The sequence below is a fragment of the Mus musculus genome, chromosome 4, assembly GCF_000001635.26.
Source record: "Mus musculus strain C57BL/6J chromosome 4, GRCm38.p6 C57BL/6J".
NCBI lineage: Eukaryota > Metazoa > Chordata > Mammalia > Rodentia > Muridae > Mus > Mus musculus.
The window spans coordinates 32,870,011-32,895,012 of record NC_000070.6 but is presented as its reverse complement, the minus strand read 5'-3'; the positions used below and the strand labels follow the sequence as shown (position 1 = coordinate 32,895,012).

The 25,002-nt window shown below is 47.0% G+C and overlaps 1 protein-coding gene and 1 pseudogene across 6 annotated transcripts in view; one reads left to right on the top strand and one right to left on the bottom strand.

The window, feature by feature from the left end:
• Ankrd6 (ankyrin repeat domain 6) overlaps nucleotides 1-25,002 on the top strand; it is a 146,859-nt gene that overhangs the window by 55,873 nt on the left and 65,984 nt on the right. For 3 of the 6 annotated variants that reach the window (XM_011249919.3, XM_011249920.3, NM_001012450.1), the window contains exon 2: nucleotides 20,643-20,806. The exons of the other annotated variants lie outside the window; for them this stretch is intronic. The gene's annotated coding sequence lies outside the window, so the exon portion shown is untranslated. The remainder of the gene's footprint in view (nucleotides 1-20,642; nucleotides 20,807-25,002) is intronic. 6 annotated transcript variants of the gene reach the window in all.
• Gm11941 lies at nucleotides 1,849-2,467 on the bottom strand (annotated as a pseudogene).

Below are 25,002 nucleotides of genomic sequence, written 5' to 3'. Positions count from 1 at the left end.
TTGTAGCAGGCCCTAGGGATGTACTCATTCCCACCTCCTACTTGCTGGGATTATAGGAAGGTACCACTATCTCAGGCTTAAAAACATTTACCTGGGGGCTTGCTCACTACACACACACACACATTCATACGTATACACGACAGTCTTCAGGCACATCAGGAGAGGCCATCAGATCCCATTACAGGTGGTTGTGAGCCACCACGTGGTTGCTGGGAATTGAGCTCAAGACCTCTAGAATAGCACCCAGTGCTCTTAACTGCTGAGCCATCTCTCCAGCCCTTGCTTACAGTTTTAGAAGGTTCACCCATGATTGTCAATGGTGGGAATCAGACAGGCATGGTGCCTGAGGAGGAGCTGAGAGCCTTACACCCTGATCTTCAGGCAGCAAGCAGAGAGAAACCCTGGGCCTGACTTAGGCTTTTAAAACTAGAGCCCAGCCCCAGTGACACGCTCCCTTCAACAAGGCCACACCTCCTAATCCTTCTAACTCTTCTCAAATGGTTCTACTCCCTGGTGACTAAGCATTCAAGTATATGAGCCAATGGGGACCGTTCTCGTTCAAACCGCAGTATGCGTGGGGTGTGCGTGTGTGAGGGGGAAGGACAACTTTCGGGAATTGGTTTATTCTTTCCATCACGTGGCTTCCTGGGTTTGAACTCGGGCTTCGCGGCAATTGCCGTTAAATGCTGAGCCCATCATCCCCCGGTCCGTGCCATGTGTTTTCATGTGGGTGCCGAGGCTCAAACTCAGGTCTTTGTGCTTTCATCCTAGCCGTTTGCCAGCTGAGCCAGCATCTCCTTAGCCCTCAGTGAGGGGCCTTTAAAGCTTGTCCCTGTGGTTCCTGAGCTGCTGATAGGACATTCTGAGTGGGCATAGAGCGAGCAGCCACACAGCCGCCCGCAGAGTGAAGAGAAGCAGGACTGTGCTGTGCTCTCAAGGCTTGTAGGAGAAATAAGTGAAACGGGGGGGGGGGGGACCCGATGTGTCTGTGGCCCCAACACCAGTGGTGCTCAGGTAGGGAGACTGCAAACTCTAGGGTACCCTGGAGCCTACTGCAAAATCAAACCAAAGCAAGAGCTCGTAGACCAGGCATGGTTCCCCATGCCTATAATCTCAGCACTTGGGATGTAGAGGCAGGAGGATCAGAAATTCAAGGTCCTTAGCTACAGAGTAAATTTGAGCTATATACACAATTGCAACATGTTAATTAAACAGGAGGATTTTAAGTCATCACATCTGATTAGTTCCAAAGACATAAGCTGAGTCATAGAAAGGTTAAATGGTTTGTCCAAATTTACCAGCGAATTGGCTGCAGAGAGCTGGAACCTGTGGTCTGGCTCCTGATACCAGCCCAGCTAAAACCTAAATGGATTTTTCTCTATCCAGAGGAAGAAATGAGGGCTTCTGATAGTGCCAGTGGCACAGGCCCATTGCTTATTTGAGTAGGAAGAACCAGGAGTCTCTAGATCCCAGTGACTAGTCAGAATAAGGAATGTGGCATGTGGTGGGGAGTGGCTTGGTCAGTACCTAGGGTTCGAGGCACCACACCCGTCAGAGTGACTGTCATTGCCCTTGAGAAGAAACTGAAAGCCAGAGAGAGGTGACATGCTGAGGGATAGCCTGCAAACCTTGGATCCTAGTCTTTGTGGTGTGTATCTCCTGTGCTTAAAGTTACTGGGGGGGTGGGGGTGGGGTGGGGAGGGGAGTGTCACATGTTCTCCCTGAAGACTGCCATGCCTCTAGCCAATCCTGGTTCAGGATGTTCTGTGTGTAGCACATTCCTTCCAGGACGGTCCCTGATGCACTGTTCACTGTTCTCTGCCTATGGCAACTTTGTCCAGTTGTACTCTATGATCTCCAGGGCCAGTGCTTATGCCTGGTGGTAGGTGGTCCTGAACCACAGTGTGGCTCATGAGTCTGCACCCCATTCAGTCCCTGTCCTGTGAAGAGGAGTCCTTTGTCACCCCTAGGCAGCAAGGCAGCCTCCAACTTTTTCCTATCCCTGGGAAGAGTCCTTGGCAGTCTCAGTTACCCCCTGACAGCTGAGGACGCTGTGATTTCAAGGTCACAGGCCAGGGCAAGACCAGGGCAAGTTCCAGTCCCCCACCCAGGGCTAATCCATCCATGGCTGCAATGAGGGGCACAGCATCCTCATTCATCAGGCCTTGGAGCTGCTGCTGGACAAAGATCCCGGCTTCTACATCACCTGTCTTTCAGGTCCACACCTGCACAGAACACATGCTTTTCTCCACTTCTGAAGAGTAGAACACGCATTTGCTGGTCTTCTTGCCACTGGCCAGAGCTTCTAGCCGCTCACTAACAAAAATCCTTCTTGGGTCGTTGTGGCATGAGATCTTTTCAGTAGTATCTCAGTGATTCTTTGAGCTGGACCTGCCAGGGTGTACACTTGGATCTTGTGTGCCACTGCTGTGGTGGGGGAGGCGCAATCGAGGTCTCCCAGGGACATCCAGGGGACAGCGCTTGGGGCAGGGGATGACCCATTTTTTAATTCTTATTTTTGTAAAGAAAGAAATTAGAATGGGGTATGTCATCCTGAAAATGTGATGGCTTTTCCTGACGGGTCATGAAGTGGGGACTCACATGTCAGTCTGTGTTACTTGTCTCTTTCTTACTGACTTACTGTATTCGTGCTCTGTGAAATCTGTGGAAGGATTCTGCTTCCTGGTTTAGAAGCACACCATGGCCTAATACCATTTCTTAGTTCTAGAGCCTTGAGCTCTGCCCACCTAGTCCACCTTTCTGGACTCAAGCATGAGCTCATTAGTGGAGGCATCTGAACAGGAAGGCCAAGCCTAGAGTGGCAATGCCCTGCACACACCCTCCCCACTTCAGATAGCAGCCTGTGGCAGGTCAGGGAGGCAAGGGTGCAGGGACAGCCCTGCTCCAGGCTAGTTGTCTTCATGTTTTCTCCTATTATTGAAGTAAACCCTAACAAAAGCAACTTGAAGACAGAAGGGTTTCAGTTTAGCTCACAGTGCAAAGTCCTATATATTCAGGATGATAGAGGTCAGGGTACAGGAGTTTTAGGCAACTCAACCACAGGGAGGGAGAAGAGATCAATCAATACCTACTCCATGTATACAGTCCAGGATCCTAGCCAGGGATGGTGCCACCCACAGTGGGCAGGTCTTCTTCAGGTAATCTGTCACAGGCATGCCCAGAGACATGCCCACACGTCTCCCAGGATATTCTATGTTCTGTCCGTTAAACTCTAGCCATCACAGCAGACATTTCTAGACTGAGATACAGGATGATGGTGGGCCCTGGCTAGCAGAGGGGAGAAGAAAACAGCAAGTCTCAGAGAGCTGGAGCTACCGCAGTAGTCCGCTGCCGTATTCTTGTCTTTGGAAACTACCGTGTATGCTGTAGTGTGCGTTTGGCTGCAGTTGTCAACAAAGCGGACAATAAACACACTGTTGGTGGTAAGGTTTGCGCTAGGAAAGGCCCGTATCTTCCCTCTTGTTTCTTCAAGGCCAATTGCTTTTTGTCAGGTACCAAGGAAACGGCAGACACAAGGCTAATGATAGTGCCTATTAGCATACCCAAGCGGGTGTTGGCCTCTAGGTTCTCTCAGCAAGCATCTTTTACCCTGGCTGGCATACCTTGTCTCCTATTCTAAACCTCTCCAGCCCAGGGGCTCCCCTTCCCTGCCCCCAGCTTCTCTTTCCTATATAGCCCTGCTATTTCAGCCACAGGCTCTCTTGGCTTGCCTCTTGGTCCTCTGCTCTGTGTCTTGGCCCCCTCTCTTTTGCTCCTTCTCTCAGTCTTCCCCATCTCTCTCCTCTCATGGACTCTTCCAGATACCTCTGCCTTTTCTCTCCCTCATCTACAATGAACGCCTTCAACTCAGCCATACCTAGAGGCAGTCCCTGTCCTCCCTTCAGTCATTTCTTAGCATCAGCAGGCAGCTGCCATCATGGGAGAGGCCTGGGATGCCTGGCTCATGGTGAGTCAAGGACAAACTTTGCCTCCAGAGACTGTCCTGGAAAAGACAAACAGGAGGCAATTCAAAATGCCCTTCCCTGCTGTGGGACCAGTTTATGGCGGGATGACCTGCAGACAGTTGGGAGGTAGTCCCGGGCACACATAGGTACAGAATAAAAAGTGGCAAAGCCACAGAGAGGCTTCTTGGCAGTGGGCAGCAGTCGGTGAAGAGGCATAGCTGGCCAAAGTGCTGAGAATGGAACCGTGAATGTGTGAAGCTTCTACACTGCCATTTCCAGCACTAATAAAGCCTTAGGAATCCTAATCCGAGAATAAATTTTCTGTCTCTGGTGTCTGATAAGGGTGTAGTCTGTTTGGCTACCAAGCATGTTTTTGTAATAAAATGAGCTTGTGTGATTGGTTGGCTGTTAAATGATGTCAGTTTCTATGTTTTTCACTCAAAGTGAGTGAAGTCAGCATGCACAGGCCTCCCCAGAAGGAGAGCTCGGTTCCCTCAGTTCAGCTTTGCACACGTAGGCCATCTCCCTTCAGAGCCCCTGCCCAGGCTTCCTCCCTAGAAATGGCTTGTCCTCGCTCGCCTCCTGCCTGTCTCCCTGTTGCTGTTTTGCATACTTTCAGTTCTTTGGTGGCAATCTTCTTTCTTCACGAGCAGCTAGCTTGCTCGTGACTGGTTTTGTGTGTGCTTTGTTTGTCATGGGCTCAGTTTTGAATTATCTTAAGTGGTTTGAATGGTCTGCCCTATCCATCTTTCCCTACAAGCCCTGTTTCTGACATGTAGAGCCAGGAAGATAGGACCTCCATGAACCAGAAATAGGAGCTCGAGCCTCCCGCTGTTGTTGAGCTGCGCTCCAACCTTTTTATCTGTAAAAATGATGTATCTCTGGGAGGGAGTCCCAGGAGCTGTCAGCCCTCATCGGTTCTGTTTGCAGGCTCTGAAATATGCCTCCTCAAGTTGCAGCTTGTGGCTACTGCTGAGGATGGGGTGGCAGCCTCCCTGTTTCTTGATGGTTCTAACCCTGCAGGGCAATGGATGTTCCATGGGCCATTTTCCGAGTCGGGTATGGAGTTAGAACTCCCCAACTGTTTCGTAGTCAGGGTCTCCAGAGGGACACAATCACTAGGAGCTACTTGTTCATATAACTCTAGGAGACTCAGAAGGCTCACACGTTTATAGGGATTGAGAAGTGGAACCATTTGTCACAGTAGACTGGAGAGCAGAGATTCTAGCTTAAGTCTGAAAGCCTGAAAAGGAAGAAATGTAAAGCAGAGAAGGTAATCCCCAGTACAGATCCCCTGTGTGAGGTTTATGTGCCCACGGGAGCTAGAGGTGGCTGATCCCCAGGAGCTAAAGATGTAGCAGTTGTGGGCCGTCTGATGAGGGTGCTGAGAACTGAACTCAAGCTCTGAACCGCCGAGCCATCTCTCCAGTCCCCTTGAGAACCTTACTATCGCTAAGGAAGGGGAAAGTAAGCAGTTGTTTGGAATCCCTTTCGGTTTGGCCTGATTCCGTGGTGACGTTATGTAAGTAATGCATTCTCTCTGTGCAGCGGGGAGTTCAGTAGCCTGGTTTCCTTTCAGAGGCACAGCGTCAGGGAGCTCTGCTTTGTACAGTTCCCAGACAGCTTCAGTCACCCCCTGGCAGCTCTCCAATATAGAGTCAGTCAGGGCCAGCAGGTGGAAGCCAGGGCAGAGGGGGAGAGGAAGGGATGCCTGGCCAGAGAGGGCTTGCTCGCTCTGACACTAGTCAAGAGAAACCGACACGGGAAATCTTAGCTTGTGGAGATAGAGAGGTCCTGGCAGCAGTTGAACCATATAAAAGTCAAAGAGTTGCTTCTAGAAAATCTATTCATCCCATTTCCATGTTTGAATGCCAGGAATCAGACTGAAGAGATGGCTCAGCAACTAACAACACATACTGTTCTTGTAGAAGACCCGAGTTCGGTTCCTAGCACCCACGTTGGGCAGCTCATAGCTGCCTGCAATTCTGGCTCCTGAGTATTAACACCTCTGGCCTCCTGGTGCTTCTACTGGTATATGCCCCACACAGGCGCACACACACCTGCCCAGAATTAAAAATGAAACAAAATCTTTTGTAAAAAGGCTATATGTTGGGTTTATTCTTACCATGCATGCACAGAATGCAATATTAGGCATCCATGGGAGACCTTGTTATCCTCGGTGTGCCTTAGGACTATAAGTGAAGGATTCAAGATGAATCTTTACTGCAGCACATCCCGGAGAGAACTGTGAGTCTGTGGGAGGAGGCAGGACAGCTCCTTGGCCTGAGAGATGCGTCCATCTCCTGGGGCGAGAGGGTTGCTCCTGCCTGGGACTCCAGCCAGTGTATTGGGTCTGATCTTTTCCTTAGCCTCTGCTTTCACAGCTATGCCACTGTTAGGCTGCAGAAAGGCGAGAGCAGAATCACTAAAGTGAGACACAGGGACAAATGAGTACGTTCTGGTTGGAAGGATAGTTAAGTCTTGTCATCTGTCATCCTAGGTGTCCTCTAGCTTCTCCAGTGAGCACTCCGGGCCTTTGGTCACGCAGTTTACTTCATCTGGAGTGCCCCTTTGTCCGGCCTATTCTGTTTAATCATGTACCTGCTGAAATCCCCTTTCCGTGCAGGGCATCTCCCTGACCTCACAGGGAGGTCTGTTCCCTCGGGTGTGCGTCACCACTACACCCTCTACCCTCTCTTCACAGCACACTTCACACACACAGCTCCTCCACCAGAGTCAGGCTCCAGCAGACGTGAGGCTCAATGAGGGCAGGGAGCTTCTTGGGTTTGCTGTTGTCTCTGCCATTTCCGGGTTGCTCAAGTGTCATCCAGTGAATGAGAGAGGCGAATGCTTACAGGGTGCTAGGTTCTTCCCTTATGTAAAAAAACCACCGTAGCCGGGTGTGGTGGCGCACGCCTTTAATCCCAGCACTTGGGAGGCAGAGGCAGAGGCAGGCGGATTTCTGAGTTCGAGGCCAGCATGGTCTACAAAGTGAGTTCCAGGACAGCCAGGGCTATACAGAGAAACCCTGTCTCGAAAGCCAAAATAAGAGAAAAAAAAGAAAAGCCACCATGAGGGAAACATCATTTACGCTGACAGACAGACTGAGGCCCAGGGCTGCTTGGCACTTTGGCCAAGGCCATGTTATCAGCCTTAAGAAGGCTGGCCCTCAAAAGAATTAATAAAACTGCTAGCCAGCCTGTATCGTGTCCACCAAGGGTCGGACATCGATTTTTTTTTTTAAAGATTTATTTATTTATTTATTATATGTAAGTACACTGTAGCTGTCTTCAGACACTCCAGAAGAGGGCGTCAGATCTCGTTACGGATGGTTGTGAGCCACCATGTGGTTGCTGGGATTTGAACTTTGGACCTTCGGAAGAGCAGTCGGGTGCTCTTACCCACTGAGCCATCTCACCAGCCCTTGGACATCGATTTGACACTTGCAGTGACTTAATGAGATAGGCAGCATTTGAATGTCCACAGTATACGGTGCCTTCTGGTATTAACCCCAGAGAAACTGCATGAAGCTCTGTGTTAGCTGTCACTCCGATAGAATCAAGACTCAGAGGAGACTCTTGGGCATGCCAAGTTATCCTGGGTGGGAAGTTATCCTGAGTGTGTTAGTTGAGGCAGAAGATCTTGTCCGTAGTGGGTGGGTCTGTTCCCTGCCTGGGACCCTGGATCATGAAAGTGAAGAAGAGCCGCTGAGTAGTGGGCTGTGTTCACTGCCCTCTGCTCCCCGTCCGTTGACTGACATGAGTGTCAGGCTGACTTAGGCTTTTGCTGCATTGACTTTTGCTACATCGACTTTCCCCACTTCGATGTAATCCCAGCTCCAGGATGTTAGCTCTGGCCCCTAAACTAGGAGACGGGATGAACATTTCTCTCTTAGGTTGCTTTTGTCGGGGGATTTGAGTGTAGTAACAGAAAAAGAAACTAAGGCAAGATGTTCTGGGTGGTGGGAACCTGGAGTCTGCAGCTTGTGAGAAGGCTTTCTTGGTACCCTCTACTCTTGTGGACCGTCTTCTGTTCTTTCCTTCTTTGCGCCAATCAGTAGGAGTTAGTTAGCAAGCCTGGCTAATAAGATGTCCCACTGAAGGACACAATGCTGCTCTCTCCAAGTTGAAAGAAACCTTGTTAATTTCAAGGAACCTATTGTCTGCAACTACCATGAGAGAGAGAGAGAGAGAGAGAGAGAGAGAGAGAGAGAGAGAGAGAGAGAGAGAGAGTGTGTGTGCATGTATGTTTGTGCGTGTGTATCTGTTGCTTCTGCCTGTAATTGCTACATTATCCTCAAAACTGCCATTGTTCCCAGTGCCTCATACAGGTTAACTGGGGATGGGTAGTGTCGATGCAAAACCACAGCTTTTATCTTACAGGAAGCAGTAGCTAGTTTGAGAATGGCCTAAGAGTATAGGTTTAGATTACCAAAAATCCTGTGTACCAGTATGAAAGCAGTTTCATGAAATTTAAGATTTTTACAGAACAGCTGGGCAGTGGTGGCGCACACACACCTTTAATTCCAGCACTTGGGAGGCAGAGGCAGGCAGATCTCTGTGAGTTTTGAAGCTAGCCTGGTCTACAGAGTGAGTTCTAAGGCAGCCTGGGCTACACAGAAAAACCTGTCTCGAAGTAAAGTCATAAACCAAGGCAAGTTTAAAATGCATTGGTGGGCACATCAGAGAGGCAGTTATAGCAAGGTCGGGGATCTATAGGCCCTAGGTGCTAGCTCATGACATTCTTAGCTTGCAGTTTGGTAGAACCTAGTGGTCTGCTAAGCCAACAGAGTCTTAAAGTTTTTTTGTCTATTAGTCACAGATAATAGTTCTAATACAGAAGGGCAAGGAATGGCTGTCTGGAAGGCTAACACTAGCCCAAGAGAAGATATCTGGCCTTCGTGCCTGCAGTATGCCAGTCTCTACAGTACTGACGTTCTAATCATCCAACCAATCTGTCCAAGCACAGCTTCTTTTCAGGAGTTTTCCTTCACGGTAGGGGAACTAGCTTCTCACAGGGACGTGGGGATGAGTTGTCAGAGAATACCTAGTGCCAACGAGAAGATTGGCCTTTCTGGGATGGGAAGATAGGTCCGTTGGTAAAATGTTTGCTTTGTGAGGAGCAGGACCTGAATTTGATCCCAGAACCCACATAACCTATCTGGGTGAGGCAGCACACACTTGTAATTCCAGTGCCTGGGAGGGAGAGACACGCAGACCTCTGGAGTTCACCGGATACTAAGCTGGGGACCAGTAAGAGATGGCATCTCACAGAAAACTATGTGAATAGTGCCTAAGTAATGACATGTGGGGTTGACCTCTGCCCTTCACATGTGTGCGCATACACGTGGGTCCACATACATGTGAACCTGCATGTGTGCACACATGTATGCTTGTGCACACACACATTTTAAAAAAAGATTTTGTTTTCTGAAATCCAATCCAAGTATAGGTCTGTTGCTTGACTTATTTAAGATTAGTTTTGGGGCTGGTGAGATGGCTCAGTGGGTAAGAGCACCCGACTGCTCTTCCAAAGGTCCAGAGTTCAAATCCCAGCAACCACATGGTGGCTCACAACCATCCGTAACAAGATCTGACTCCCTCTTCTGGTGTGTCTGAAGACAGCTACAATGTACTTACATATAATAATAAATAAATCTTTAAAAAAAAAAAAAAGATTAGTTTTAATTTTCTTTATTTGTCTGAACTTATATGCAACACACCCATCTGTAGAAGGTGCATCTGTTTTGAGGCTATATGCCCTGAGCCCATCACACCAATCCCTAAAGGTACATGGTATTACACTCCCTTTCTTGCCAACACTACTTTTTATTTTGCCGATGACTCAGGGTTAGTATTATAAATAAACGTTGTTCTGTCCATGTGCAACATTTAAGAGTCACTTTTTTTTTTCTTGCAGTACTAAGTGTTGAACCCAAGCAAGGCAACCTCTATACCACTCAGCTACATCCACAATCCCTATAGAAAGTGTGTCTGTTTGGAGCCTGTCTGTCCCCTAGGCTTACTTGGAGTCCAGCTGTCCATCCAGAATACTATGATGAATAATGTCTAAATGGCTATTGCATTGAATTACACCGTAAAACTGACATCCGGAAGAATGAATTCCCCAGATGATGGGAAGGTCTTTTTCTCTCGTTCCAAGTCACATTATTAGTACTGGAGCTTAATGTGACTACTGGGGAAGAGTTTAATTTGCAAAGACAATTAGGCAATTTCATGGCTGACTTGAAGCATTTGTCTCTCCGGCCACTGAGTTGGTTCTGGTTGTCACCCTAACATCCTCCCTGCCATCGGGAGGAGAGCGGAGTGTGAGAAGTACAGGCTTTTGGCTTGTCACAACAAACCGGAACAAACCAAACAAACCAGAACAAACAAAACAAACCGGAACAAACAAAACAAACCAGAACGAAAACCTATTTGCAGAAAGAGGTCTTTTCTTAGTTTGAAGAAGGGACATAGAAAAATGTTTCGGCTGGGGGTGAGTGTTACTCAATAGAAGTTTTTTTGTGAAAGCTAATCTTGGTTGTCTACTTGACAAACCAGTGAAGAGGTGAGGATTTGCCTCCATCAGATTGGGCATCTCTGTAGGGCGTTTTCTTAATTGCTAACAGATGTAGGAGGGCCCAGCCAACTGTGTGGCTGGACAGGTGGTCCCGGGAGGCATTAGAGAGTGGGCTTAACCAGGCTCAGCAGTATAGACCTGATACAGGTGCAGGCAGATCTTTATGAGTTCTAGGCCAGTTTGGTCTGCAGGGCAAATTGCAGGTCAGGCAAGGCTCTACATAGTGAGACCATGTCTCAAAAAAGAAAAAGAAAGGGTTGCCCAGAGAGATGGCTCCATGGTCAAGAGCACTGTCTGCTCTTCCTGAAGACCTAAGTCCAGTTCCCAGCACTGATGTGACAGCTCTTAGCTGTCTGGAATTCTGGTCCCCAGACATCCATCTGACACCCTTTCTGTCTTCCTCAGTCACCAGGTCTGCATGTGGTTCCCAGACATATATGTGGACAAATCGTCTATGCACATAAAATAAAGGAAGCCTGCTGAACATGACCCTGGAAGCAAGCCAGTAAGCAGTGTTCTTCCACAGCCCGTGTTTCATTTCCTTGCCTGGCTTCTCTCACAGAACACTGAAGCCCTTTCTTTCCTCCAAAAGTTGCTTTGGGTCACTGTTTTCTTGCAGCACAGAGAAGTGACTAAGACACTTGCTTAACATGGTAAGGCCTGGGCTCAAGCCCCTGCACTACCTACACATTCACAGCAGTCAAAAATAAATGTGGGGGCTGGAGGATGGCTCAGTGGTTAAGAGCACTGGCTGCTCTTCCAGAGGTCCTGAGTTCGATTCCTGGCAGCCACATGGTGGCTCACAACCATCTGCCATGGGATCTGACTCCCTCTTCTGGTGTGTCTGAAGAAAGCAAAAGTATTCTCACATTCATGAAATAAATCTTTTAAAAAATAGTAAATGTGTTTCCTCTCTGTGATGGTTTGTATATTCTTGCACCAGGGAGTGGCACCATTTGGAGGTGTGGTCTTGTTGGAATAGGTGTGACCTGGTAGCAGTAGGTGTGGGCTTAATACTCTCACCCTAGGTGCCTGGAAGTCAGTCTTCCAGTTGCAGCCTTTGGATGAAGACATAGAACTCTCAGCTCTGCCTGCGCCCTGCCTGCCTGGATACTGCCATGCTCCCACCTTGATGATAATGGACTAAACCTCTGAGCTTGTAAGCCAGTCCCAATTAAATGTTGTTTTGTAAGAATTGCCTTGGTCATGGTGTCTGTTCACAGCAGTAAAACCCTAAGACACTCCCGAGGGAATAAAAGGACATTTCCTTGCGTTTGCCTAGCCAATGTTTTGTGTAAAGAGATTTTGAGGAATATAGGTGATCATTTAAGTCAGTCTTCAGGTTCTGTTTTTGCTTGCTTCTCTCACTGTCTCATATCTAACTCATTCTCTTGACAGATGTTTGTAAGTGTGCTGCTTGGGTGTTCCCTGTGGGGCTGACCCATATAGTGTGAACCCGGACAAGGTTCCTGTTGGATCCATGTTCTCCAGGGCTGGGGCTGAGTGGAGGAGACTACATATAAGAATGTAAGAAGAAGAAAACCCAAGCAGATTGACCAGGGCCATGTGAAGTAGGGACAGGACCTGCTCAGGGTGTAGGACGGTAGGGAGCTGAGAAGGGTCTGAGTTCCCACCCACCTGCTCCCCCTGCTAGGCTGATGCTACACTCTTGGCAGGCAGGAGAGCGGGCCTTGTCGATCCCAGCAAGCTCTTAGTGGGACTGTCTGGACTCCAGCCTGCTAAGTGGGCCATGCAGTTTCTTTAGGGAAAAGAGACTAAGAGATTCAAAGTCTTAAACAATTAAACAAGAGTACGGTTCCCAAATCACTGCCTTAATAAAGTTCATTAAGACAGAATGTATATTTAAAGCTGCCTAATGATTAATCTTACTGCAGTGTAAGTACTGAGAGCTAAATTCCTTCCTGAGGCCTAAGGGCATCTTGATTTAGGAAGTGGGAATGGATTGTATACCTTGGAAGTAATAAGCCACAGATGTCTATAGTATAAAACCAGATAAAATGCCCAAGATTGGGGCTAGGGAGGTGGCTCAGTGGTTAAGAACACTTGCTGTTCCTGCAGAGGACCCAGGTTTGGTTCTCAGCTCCCATATTGGGTTGCTCACAGCTTCCTGGGACTCCACTTCCAGAGAATCTGATGCCTTGTGACCTCTCCACAGGCACTTGCGTGCATGCACACGCACACACACACACACACACACACACACACACAAGATCAGTGCAGAAGTAGACCTTGTATTTTGGTTTCACTGATGACTGTACTGTGGTACATAGATTGTGGGGCAGTGAACCGTTGCCACCAGGCAAAACCTGGTAAGGTGGAGCAGATTCAGGAATCCCGGCAATTCTCATGGTTGATAGCGGTAGGCATTTAAATCTACTCCCAACCAGGGTCCTGTCCTAGGGCACATGACCATGACACCCCATTGAGAGGACTGTGACAGTCAGTTACATAGGGATGACATTTGAGTCCTCCCTGCAGATGCAGCATCCCTAACGTCTCAGACTAAGCCAAGAGAAAGCATCTGCCTTTAGATCCACCTCAGAATGCCCTATCCGCAAGAAATAGTGCACGAGTTATTGCACCAAAGATCCTCAGACAGTGCCTGTCGCATCGAGCTGTAACACTCCAGCGAAGAGTATTCTCTACCTAAGTTTTTGTCGCTGGACCTCTGCCTGCTGCAACAAGCTGGGTGGCTGCACTCTAGCTTGCCACCTGCCGCTAACTTGGGGGCAGCACTGGCAGTGGAAGAGGCCTAGCAGCCTGCCTTGCTCTGACTTTCTTTGGCCAGGCCAGAGCCTCTCGATCCCCGTGGATAGCGTCTGGTATGCAAACTGGCAATAGATGATCATTTGTCTGAACTCTGCCCTGAGCCAGGCCATCAAATACACAAAGGTACTTTTTTTTTTTCCTACTGCAGTGAGGACTCTGACAGCAGAGCTTTCCTACCTGTGACCGAACAGAGGAAGCTGACTCCTTGACTAGGAAAGTGAGAGACCCACTGTGCCCCCAGCAGTTGTCCTGATATTTTGCAGCCTGGGTTCAGGTGGACCCCACCACCCATCTGCTGTGCACTCCTGAGGTAGTAGCCTGACCTCTGCTTTTAGCTGGAGATGTGGGTGTGATATGGCTACCCACTTGGGTGGTTGGGAGGATTCAAGGGAGACTTCCCCTTAACCCGTGCCTACCAGGAAAACTCAGTAAATATTAGCTAGCTCCTTCACCCTTGGCGACCTTGGGCCTAGCAGCCTCTGCTGCTCTGTGCTTTCCCAGATGTTGTTCTCAGTGAAACAGTTGGAAACATGCACAGGGCTTGGGAGAGCTATGTGGCTGCCGTCTCTGGCCATCCTTGTAGAGTTCTTGCAAAGCTCCACTGCAGACCTTTCAGAGAATGGGCTGCTTGCGGTATTTTTTTCTATTTCTAATGTTTTGATTTTTCTGGTACCACGTTTTGCAAATATTTCAGAATGTAACAGTTTAGAAATGATCATGATAAAGCAAGACAGGGATAGACGTTCTCCAGGAACTATGTGTTTGACTTTTTGGACTTGTGTACATAATAGAAATTGACTCTGCCCAGAATGCTAGAGTGAGGTGTTTCCAGTCCTCCCCTGGGGTGGCCATCATCAATGGTGAACCTGCTTCTTATGTGCTTCCAGTAGAAGATGTGCAGTATCCAGGGGCTGCTGCTGCTGCTTCCTCTTCTCTTCCTCCCTCTCCTTCTCCCCTTTCTCTCCCTCCTCTTCCTTTTCCTCCTTCTCTTCCTCCCTCTCCTCCTTTTTACTCTCTCTCTCTTCCTTCTCTTCCTCCTCCTCTTCCTCCTCCTCTTTCTCTTCCTCCTCCTTTCTTCGGAGGTCAAAGGAGAGCTTGCAAGCCCTGATTCTCTAAGCGCTGATTCAGGTGTTTCCCATCTGTATCACCTGCTGATGACCATCACAAGGATCCGGTAACTCACTGGAAAGTGCACAGCACAGCATCCTAACCCTCTTACTCTTTCCTCATTTGTCACCGTGCTTCTGGAAAGACAGACTTGACCACATCAGTGTTGAGAAGGAGCTAGTATAGGATCCCCGGTCCTTCTGCCATTGTCAAAAATCCTTCCTTGTTTTGTGCTGCTATTCTGGATGCTTCACCAACAGTTTGTGTGTCCAGTCCATGCAAAGTATGATGAAGGCAAGAGGAGTAGATAGACACAATTCTTCACCCTCAAAGTTTTAACTGTTACTGTGTGGATAAGCTCTGAAATCTGAAATTACTTAAGATCTACAGAAAAAGCAATTAGGAAAAGTTATTCCACAGCCTAGCAAAAATTATACCACCAAAATTTAAGATAGAGTTTCTCTGTGTATCCCCGGATATCCTGGAACTCACTCTGTAGACCAGGCTGACCCTGAACTCTAAGGAGATCCCCTAGGCAGGAGATCTCCTATGCCTTCTGAGCACTGGGATCAAAGACATGGGTCACCACTGCCTGGCTCTCCCAAGTATTCCTAATGAGAGCCTTTGAACTTCAGTTTGAGAGTGGCAGCACTTCCTGCTTCACACCTGTCTCATACATTTCCGTTTTGGGACGTTAAAAAGAATGTATCTTTGTGCAGAGCGTAGGATATTTATTTCCCCAAAGTGAGTAACTCTTAATGGCTCAATTTGGAATTGCCAGATGTCTGTTCTTGAGATGTTTGGTGTTTTACATTAGGCCTGCTTGATATGGGGCAGAACTTGAGTCACTAAATTGTAGAAATGCCAGAAAAAGTAATTAGGCAAAGGCATTCCAGCTTCCTGAGAAAACTATCTCAGCAGATGCAGGCCACATGTTGGGTGTTGATTATTGCTGCCTCACACAGGACAGCAGGTTGCTTGGGATAAATTGACCCAGTCAATGGGTGTGAACCATCATTCCCAGGATGATGCAGAAAATTTTGATTTACGTAAGGAAAGCCCTAAGTCTTCTCTGCGATGTCCTCACTCTTCATCTTCTGAACAGTAGTAAGGTTCTGTCAGCTTCTAAGTCTCTCTGTCTGGATCACCCCCTTGAGGACTAGAGCGTAACCACATGGTGTTTTTCCTGACTCCCGGGCCTACAGTGAAACAGCTTTGGCCTCTGCCTTATCTGACACATGGACTTCGTAAAGCCCCTGTATTACTGGAGAACCGTATTTTAGGTCCTATAGTCTCAGAGTCAGCTCAGACCACTTAATATAATAGTCTTTGAAAGATCTGCCGTTCTGGTATCTGTAGGTGCTGGCCGGTCCTTTTCTAGAAAGACCAGTGAAATCATTGTTCTGTGAACTGTATGGGGATGTGTATATCACAGGGCCCTTGGTCAAGCAGACCTAGCCCTTCCTCAGTCTGTGGATTGCAGCCGCTGATGTCAACTTTTTTCTTGCTCCTTTTTGTGTGCTTGGCAGCCCCAGAGGCTGAAAAGGAACAGGCCTGCCTGTAGCTTTCCCTTGTCCTCGGCAGTTACAAGATTAATGGCAGTGGCTGAGATACCACTCTTGTTGTTTTCTTTGTGTAGCCCTGACTGTTCTGAACTTGCTCTGTAGATCAGGCTGGTCTCAAACTCACGGAGAATCTCCAGTCTGCCTTGCAAGTCTGGGATTAAAGCTGTGCAGCACCCAACTGACTGATTTTCTTTTCTTCCTCCCTCCCTCCCTTCCTTTTCTAAAAAGATGTATTTATTTATGTATTTTATGTATATGAGTGTTCTATTTGCACACACACCTGGTTGCCAGAAGAGGACATCAGATCGCATTACAGATGTGTCTTAGTCAGGGTTTGTATTCCTGGACAAAACATCATGACCAAGAAGCAAGTTGGGGAGGAAAGGGTTTATTCAGCTTACACTTCCATATTGCTGTTTATCACCAAAGGAAGTTTGGACTAGAACTCAAGCAGGTCAGGAAGCAGGAGCTGATGCAGAGGCCATGGTGGGATGTTCCTTACTGGCTTGCTTCCCCTGGCTTGCTCAGCGGGCTCTCTTATAGAACCAAGACTACCAGCCCAGAGATGGTCCCACCCACAAGGGGCCTTTCCCCCTTGATCACTGTACTGGCTAGTTTTGTGTCAACTTGACACAGCTGGAGTTATCACAGAGAAAGGAGCTTCAGTTGAGGAAATGCCTCCATGAGATGCAATTGTAAGGCATTTTCTCAATTAGTGATCAAGGGGGAAAGGCCCCTTGTGGGTGGGACCATCTCAGGGCTGGTAGTCTTGGTTCTATAAGAAAGCAGGCTGAGCAAGCCAGGTGAGGCAAGCCAGTAAAGAACATCCCTCCATGGCCTCTGCATCAGCTCCTGCTCCCTGACCTGCTTGAGTTCCAGTCCTGACTTCCTTTGGTGATGAACAGCAGCATGGAAGTGTAAGCCGAATAAACCCTTTCCTCCCCAACTTGCTTCTTGGTCATGATGTTTGTGCAGGAATAGAAACCCTGACTAAGACAAATTGGTACCAGGAGTGGGGTATTCCTGTGACAACCTGACCATGTTTTGGGGAGGTCTGTGGAAGGACTTTGGAACTTTGGTCTTGAAGATCCATTTGTTGTTAAGAGCTCTGTGGGATGTTGTGTAGGAGCTTGGAAGATAATGTTGAGAACAGTGCAGAAGATGGAGGCCTGGCTTGTGAAATTTCAGAGGGAAAATTAAAGACTCTTTTCAGGGCCATTTCTGTTTTGATTGTGAAGATTCTGTAGTTCTGGTTAGCTGGGGCTGAAGAATCAGCTGTGATTAACAAGATACCAGAACTACTGAAGCAAAAGCTTTGCATTACTGGGACTATTGATGCTGGTTAGCTGGAGCTAAGAAATTAGCGGTGATTAAGAAGAGACCAGCATCATTGAGGTGACATCTTCTGGGAAGTGTTTTCTGAGAGCACAGTGGCTGTGTTCCAGATATAGCCAAAGTTGTACCTTGTGCTGTGGCTGGACTTGGTAATGTGTAAGAGTCACCCAGGTGGTACTGGTTTTGAAGGCATGAAGGAGTTGAGCAGAACAGCTGAGGCTTGGCACTGTGAGAGGCCATGGAAGGCCATTGGTGAAAGTCCAGCCTCATTTGCAATTGATGGCCCAGGACTGAAGGGGTCATGCAGTGTTTTGGAGATGCCAGTACCATGAGATGACCACCAAGAACAGCAGCAGCAGTGGAGTACAGGCATCTGGAGCCTAGAGGATGACGCGTGTGCTACAAAGGGCCTGGCTGGAGAAGTGACCCAAGCCCTTGGAGGAGCCCAGAAGATTGTGAGTTGGATCCCAGACATTGGACAGTTGGAGATTGACTTTTGCTTTTGATTGTGACTGTGCCCTGATATTTTCCCTCTTGAAGGAAGAAACTGTTTTAGTGGAGCCCACAGTTAAGAGACTTTTAATTGTAAAAAGACTTTGAATTTTAAAAGAGATGGATATTTTAAAGAGATTGAAAATTTAAGAATATGTAAAGACTGTGGGACTTTTAAAGTTATTTAGAATGGGGATGAATAAGATTGTAAGGGTTGAGGCTTACTAGTGATGTTTTTGTGTGTCAAGTTGACAAGGGGTCAATTGTACTGGCTAGTTTTGTGTCAACTTGACACAGCTGGAGTTATCACAGAGAAAGGAGCTTCAGTTGAGGAAATGCCTCCATGAGATGCAATTGTAAGGCATTTTCTCAATTAGTGATCAAGGGGGAAAGGCCCCTTGTGGGTGGGACCATCTCAGGGCTGGTAGTCTTGGTTCTATAAGAAAGCAGGCTGAGCAAGCCAGGTGAGGCAAGCCAGTAAAGAACATCCCTCCATGGCCTCTGCATCAGCTCCTGCTCCCTGACCTGCTTGAGTTCCAGTCCTGACTTCCTTTGGTGATGAACAGCAGCATGGAAGTGTAAGCCGAATAAACCCTTTCCTCCCCAACTTGCTTCTTGGTCATGATGTTTGTGCAGGAATAGAAACCCTGACTAAGACAATCACTAATTGAGAAAATGCCTTACAGCTGGATCTTATGGAGGCATTTCCTCAACTGAGGCTCCTTTCTCTGTGATGACTCCAGCCTGTGTCAAGTTGACACAAAATTAGCCAGTACAAGATGGTTGTGAGCCACCACGTAGATTGCTGGGAATTGAACACAGGATATCTAAAAGAGCAGCCAGTACCTCTGCACTGCTAAGCCATCTCTCCAGCCCTAAGAGACTCTACTTTAAAGCAATCTTCTAAAGAGGTCATTACAGCGGTCACTTGGGGGTTTACCCGTGATGCATTTCAGCAGAAAATTAAGGTAGACACGGGAGGCCGTGGTTGATCTGGCAAGAGTTGGGCCATGGAAGTAAGGACCGCTATCCCCACACCTTTTTCCAGCCAGCCAAACTTAGCAGAGTTAAGGTCTGGTGGCGACATGCCTCATCTCTGGCCCGCAGCCCTGGTGTTGCCTGCATTTGAGCAGCAGGAATAGTGTGGAGCACCAAGACAGTGTCATGTTCCTGTGAATCTGAGGTAGTAACATGGATGGGCTGTGGGAACACGCGGGCTGTCTCCTCAGCAATGGATGGCATCTCTTTGTGGATGTCTTTTCCTGGACTGCGATAATTCCTTGTTTGAATAGCAAACCTGCCCAGATTAGCTTCTACATAATTTTATATAGAAAAGCACATGCTTTATTGGGTCTGGTAGAACCATATTCTTGCAGTGTCAAAGGATTGGTGGCTGAGAGCCAGGCCCTAGTCTTTCTGTCGATTTTGTTGGATACTTTCTGTGCAGTCTCTTACTGACAAGCATTTTACTTTCATACTTAATCTCACAGTATCCATACTAATAATTCTTCTGTTACCATCCCCGGCAAAGAGGAATAGATGACTTAAATGCCTTATCTACAGCATTCAAAATGCAGTAGTCTTAAACTCCTGTTTGCTTGTTCGGTGCTGCAGTACTGAACTTCTTTGTTAAAACTGAGCTGTAGTTCACAGATGGAACTCACCCTTTTAAAGGATGCAGTTGGTTAGTTTTTCAGTGTAGTTGCGAAGGTGGGTCATCACCACTAATTCTGGAACGTCTTCATTTCTCCCAAGAGAAAGCCCTAACTAACTCATTGGCAGCTGTTGCTATGTCCTCGCCCTCTCTCCTGGAAGCCACTTCTCCTCTGTCTTTGGATTTGTCTGTCCTGAATCGTTAGAGGGATGGTAGATACTGGCTGTATGTGATTCTCTATGTCTGGTCCTTCTAGTTAGATTGCTGTTGTAACCTGAGCTGTCACTCTTGTGTCTTCTGTGGATGAGTGTTGTGCACTGTGCTGCTCTACCCAGGTTTGTTGATTGACAGTTGAGTTGTTTTCTCTGCTTGTTGTAAGTGATGCTGCTGAGAACACTTATGGGCCAGTTTTGTGAAACCACACGACCCCAGGTCACTTCGATATATGCATGCCTACGAGTGGCATTTCTGTGACAGCTCTTTGCATTAACTAGACTTTTCCTTGAAAGCCCTTGAGTATCTGCAGATTATAAAAATAAAATGTACAGCTAGAGAGATGGCTCAGAGACTGACAGCATTTGCTGCTCTACCAAAGCTTTGTGGTAAGCCTCAGAGAGGAAACGCAGTCAGCTATCAAACTGTGTCCTAGTTCCCAGCACCCATGGCGGGCAGCTCAGAATTACTTGCCTGAAACCCAGGCTCCAGCGATCAGACATTTTTTTTTTTTTTTTTTTTTTTTTTTTATGGCCTCTGAAGAAAGCTGCACACTGGTAGAACCTGTGCAGGCAGGCACACACACATTTTAAAAGATAGTAAATCTTAAAAAAAAAAAAAATTGAAGAGAGTGGTTTCTGAGGCGGCGTTTTAGAACTGTCCTCTTATGGGTGCGGAGGTTCAGCCATGGTGGAAACGGCACTTTCCCTGTGGAGTTAGCTTTGTTGCTTTGATTTTAAAATCCAGTAACAGAGTTGTATCCAAGCTGCCCAGAGGCTTGTGGATGGGCCTGAAAGCGTGAGATTTAGGTGGTAATGTTCTTATTTCTGTTTCTGACACCCCCCTCCCATCATTGGAATATATTCACATAAATACTTAAGCCTAATCTCATAGGGTCACCAACTAAAGGCATTATTCTTGGTGTCTGCCTCTTTCCAGCTGCTGAACACTTGATGCCTAGGTTGTAGCCTGTGTAACACTTCCTGTCACGGGGTGGTGGGAGGCCAGTGGAAGAGAGACTTCCATACAAGAATCTTATTCTGGAGAGCGGCCTATGGACTTTCCCACGGATGAGTCCTGCAGCTCTTGAGAGCATCCAGGAGGTAAGCAAGCGCCAAGAGGAAACTCAGTCAGCCATCAGAGTAAACCTAGATTTTCTTCTTTCCTTCTCTCTTTCTTTCAAACTTTTTATTTATATGAGTACACTGAAGCTGTCTTCAGACACATAAGAGGGCATCGGATCCCATTACAGATGGTTGTGAGCCTCCATGTGGTTGCTGGGAATTGAACTCAGGACCTTTTAGAAGGGCAGTCAGTGCTCTTAACTGCTGAGCCATCTCTCCAGCCCAAACCTAGATTTTCTTAGAGGAAACAAATTCTCTTTATATGGGGAAAAAAATGAGAAGAGTGAAGATTCAGGGTTAACTTGCCACTGTGTGAAGAACTGAAGGTTTATCATCTTTTGGGTTGACCTGAAATTTGTGATTTCTAAGGGTTCTCTCCTGAAGACTTTCAAAGTTGAACTAATTAAATGTATTTTCATTCTAGAAGTAATTTGACTATGGTAATAATTAGACTATGCTGACAGAAATAACTATTTTAAGTCTGTTTAAGTCTCTTGGGAATGGGTATCTCTGGGATTAACTCTTGGCATATAATGAGCAATTTAAGGTCAGCGTCATTTCCATTAACACCAGTTATAGTGGTTCAAATTAAGAATCTGTCCTTGCAAAGATGTGGCAGAATTTTTTTTTACAGGCTTAAGAGTTTTAAAAAATTTATTATGTATGTATATTGTATGTATATGGGTGTTTTGTTTGCATATATGTCCACACACCAGAAAAGGGAATCAGATTCCATGAGGCTGTAGACAATTACAGACAGTTGTGAGCTCCATGTCGATGCTGGGAATTGAACTCAGGACCTCTGGAAGAGCAGTCAGTGCTCTTAACTGCTGAGTGATCCCTCCAAGCTAATGTGGCTGAATTTTAATTTTCAATAGTTCATAGTAACTGTTGTTACTATGTTGTGATAATTTGGTATTTGTCATGTGTTTTGTTACTGCCTGTGGTTCATCTACAGTCTGGAACTTAAAGCCTGGGTAATTTGAAAGACAGCCTTATCTAGGAGATACCCATGAATAACCTGGACGAGGAAGGTGCTGAATATGAGCCTGAGCTGACTTCAGGCAGGGAGCTCTGGGAAGCCCTCTACCTAATTCTGCCTTACCTTCTCGAGGGTCAGAGCCCAGGTCAGAGCGCATCTTCTGAAGCATGTGTGTCTGATCAGAGGTGTGTGATGACGTGACAGGAGGACCACAGGGCCTCCCTGATGGTTCTGCACTTGTCTTCATCCCCATCTCTGCCAGGACACCCGATCACAGCAAAGCTAAAGCCAAGCACCCTTGTTCTGTGTGCTGAGAAGTACTGAGTCCAACACATCCCTGGGGCAGCCCCTTGGACTTGTTAGCTATAGTTGGTAGGATAAGGGATCCAGACAGAGTAAAAGTTGGGAAAGACTTGGAAGTCAACTGGAGACTCTAGCGTGCTGCTAACTTCATGGTCAGCTGTGCACCCCTCGTATTCATGGGGTACCTTCTCTGAGCTGTGTGCTATCACTTACTGTATGGGTTATGCAGGCTACCCTTTAAAGTCGGTAGCTGCTGCTGCTAACTATATAGCTAACTCTGTCTACTATACAAGAATGTTAAGCCCCAAGAAAACCCATTATGTAACCTGCCCAGATTTGAAGAGCAGTTTGTGGGCGCACTGTTTAAATAGACCTTTCCTCCTGCTGTTTCCATCCGGCCTCAGCCAACCTTAGCAGAGAATCAAGAAGCTGGATCTAACCGTCCTCTGCTGACGTGTGGTATCGGTAGAGTCTACACAGTTTAGGTCCTGACATCTGCTAGCAAGAGGTGGACAGTATTAGCATAAGGTCACACCCCGCTGAGTCATTTCCACTTTAACTTGATTTTCAATAGTATTTCTTCTTCTGTGTTCCTCAGGGTTACCCCTCAGGCCCTCCCAGTGGCTTCTGCTTTTCTATACTCTCTAGGCCTGGATCCCTTTTTAGAAGTCCCCTGTATTTAATTCCCTCTTAAGCTCTGTGTGATGAGAGATTACCTCCCCCCCCCCAAAACACTGTTCTCCCCCCCCCCCATCCCCTGGCAGGGTGACTTCCTGTAATTCTGTAAAAGCCACATCTGCCTGCACCCTCTCCTTTGCCAATCCCCTGTCCTTGCTCATCACCTAACGCTGCTGCTTCTCCATCTCCTTGTTTGATGTTTAGACTTCATCCACACTTAATGTCTGTTTGCATGTATGCGCATACACACAGACACAGACACACACACACACACACACACACACACTCTATAGGCTACCATTGCGTATGAGAGAAAGCACGTGGCTCTTACCTTTCTCAGATCGCATGGCCTCGCTTAATATCATACTTTCCAGATCATCAATTTCCCCTGCAAGTCTCATGCTCTATGTCACCCCTGGGTATACAGCCAATAGAGTATGTATTCTACCACAGAGGCACATGAGCACCCATATTTATTGTTGCTGTATAGGAAGTGGACTAGTCCAGATGTCCATCAACAGATGAATGGATAAAAAAAAAATCAAAACAAAACATCACATGGGTGTATTTATTGAAGGGGTCACTATAGAATTAGCTGTTTGGACATATGGAGTACTGAGAAGACACTTGCGAAGGCGCTTGCTCTCTGGTTCACTCGGGTAGACAATAGTGCTCATTTGTTCCTGCACTAGGTGCTAGGCTGTACACTTGTGATGACAGTACACAGAGGAATGAAATGCGGGCTGAGTGTGGAAAGACGCAGAGGCTGAGAAGAGAGATGCTGTGAATCGGAGCAATGCTAAAGAATTTCAGCCTCATAGACTCCTGTGTTTGCAGGGTAATATTCAAGGGAACATAGTCTAAACCCCAATAGTAGAATAAATAATAATAAAATAAAATAGCTATTATTTATATAGTATAGTATGGTATATGTTGTTATGATTGTATAATATAATTATTATAAATAATAATAATAATTATTATTATTATTTGTGCTAGGAATCAAACTCAGGGTCTTAGTACACTAGAGAAGTGTTTTATCACTGTGTTGTATCATTAATCATTAGTCTTATTTAATCAGTTAAATTTTTTAAAATCTACTTTTCTATATATGGGTTTTGCCTGCACGTATGTCTGTGTATCATATGCATTCTGTGCCCTCAGAGGTCAGAAGGGCATTGGATCCCCTGGTTCGGAGTTATAGTCATGAACCGTTGTGTGGGTGCTGGGAATCGAACCCTTCATAAGTCAGCCTTGTCACCCACTCCTCTAATTCTGCACCTTATGCCCCGGAACCTTCTCTGGTCAGGGCAGTCTCAGGGCTTTTGAATCATAAGGTAATGAGAGAGGCTGGCAGTAATGACTCAGTCTCGGTCCAGATTCATAATGCTACAGTGACCTTTAAAAGGTGCATTCCTAGCCAAGTGTGGGGGCGCACGCATGACATCCTGGAACATGGGTAGTAGAGGCAGGGGAGTCAGAAGTTCGAGGATAGCCTTAGCTGTATAGTGAAATTAGGGGTAGCCTGGGCAGTATGAGATCTGTTATCAAGGAAAGGCAGAGAGAGAGAGAGAGAGAGAGAGAGAGAGAGAGAGAGAGAGAGAGAGAGAGAGAGAGAGAATTTATGAGAGAATATATGAGAGAATGAGAGAATATTGATCCAAAGTAAATGGCAGAGCAACTGGGTCGTGGGAACCTGGAGAACAAAGGAGGGCATGTAGAATCTTCTGAGAGGAGGCCACCTTTGAATCAGATATGGAGGAGAAGGGGTTTTGGGGGTGGTGTACAGAAAGTTAGAAGCAGAAAATGGCACAAGGGTGCTTTCAGATACTCTAAATACCCCTGTAGCCAAGCTGAGGAACAGGATGTGGGGAGGGTTGTCGGAAGCGGATGGAATTAGAATCTGGGGGCAGATCGTAATAGGTTTATGTATCCCTGGGCTTTGACGGGATGTGTATCTGCCGGTTACAGGTATAGCCAAGGAGAAACAAGCCCACATGCACACTGTTGGAAGAAACTCCGGTAGAGAAAGGAGTGGGCAGGGACTGGAGACAGAGAGACCAGTGTAGCAAATGACTTAATGTGCGAGTTCAGACCTGGCATTAGCAGAGCCTCTAGTCTTTATGTGAATTCTGCCACATAAAGCATTCTTTGACAAGAAACACAGGTAGAGAAGTCACAGGTAAAGACAAAACAATTGGTACCAGGAGCT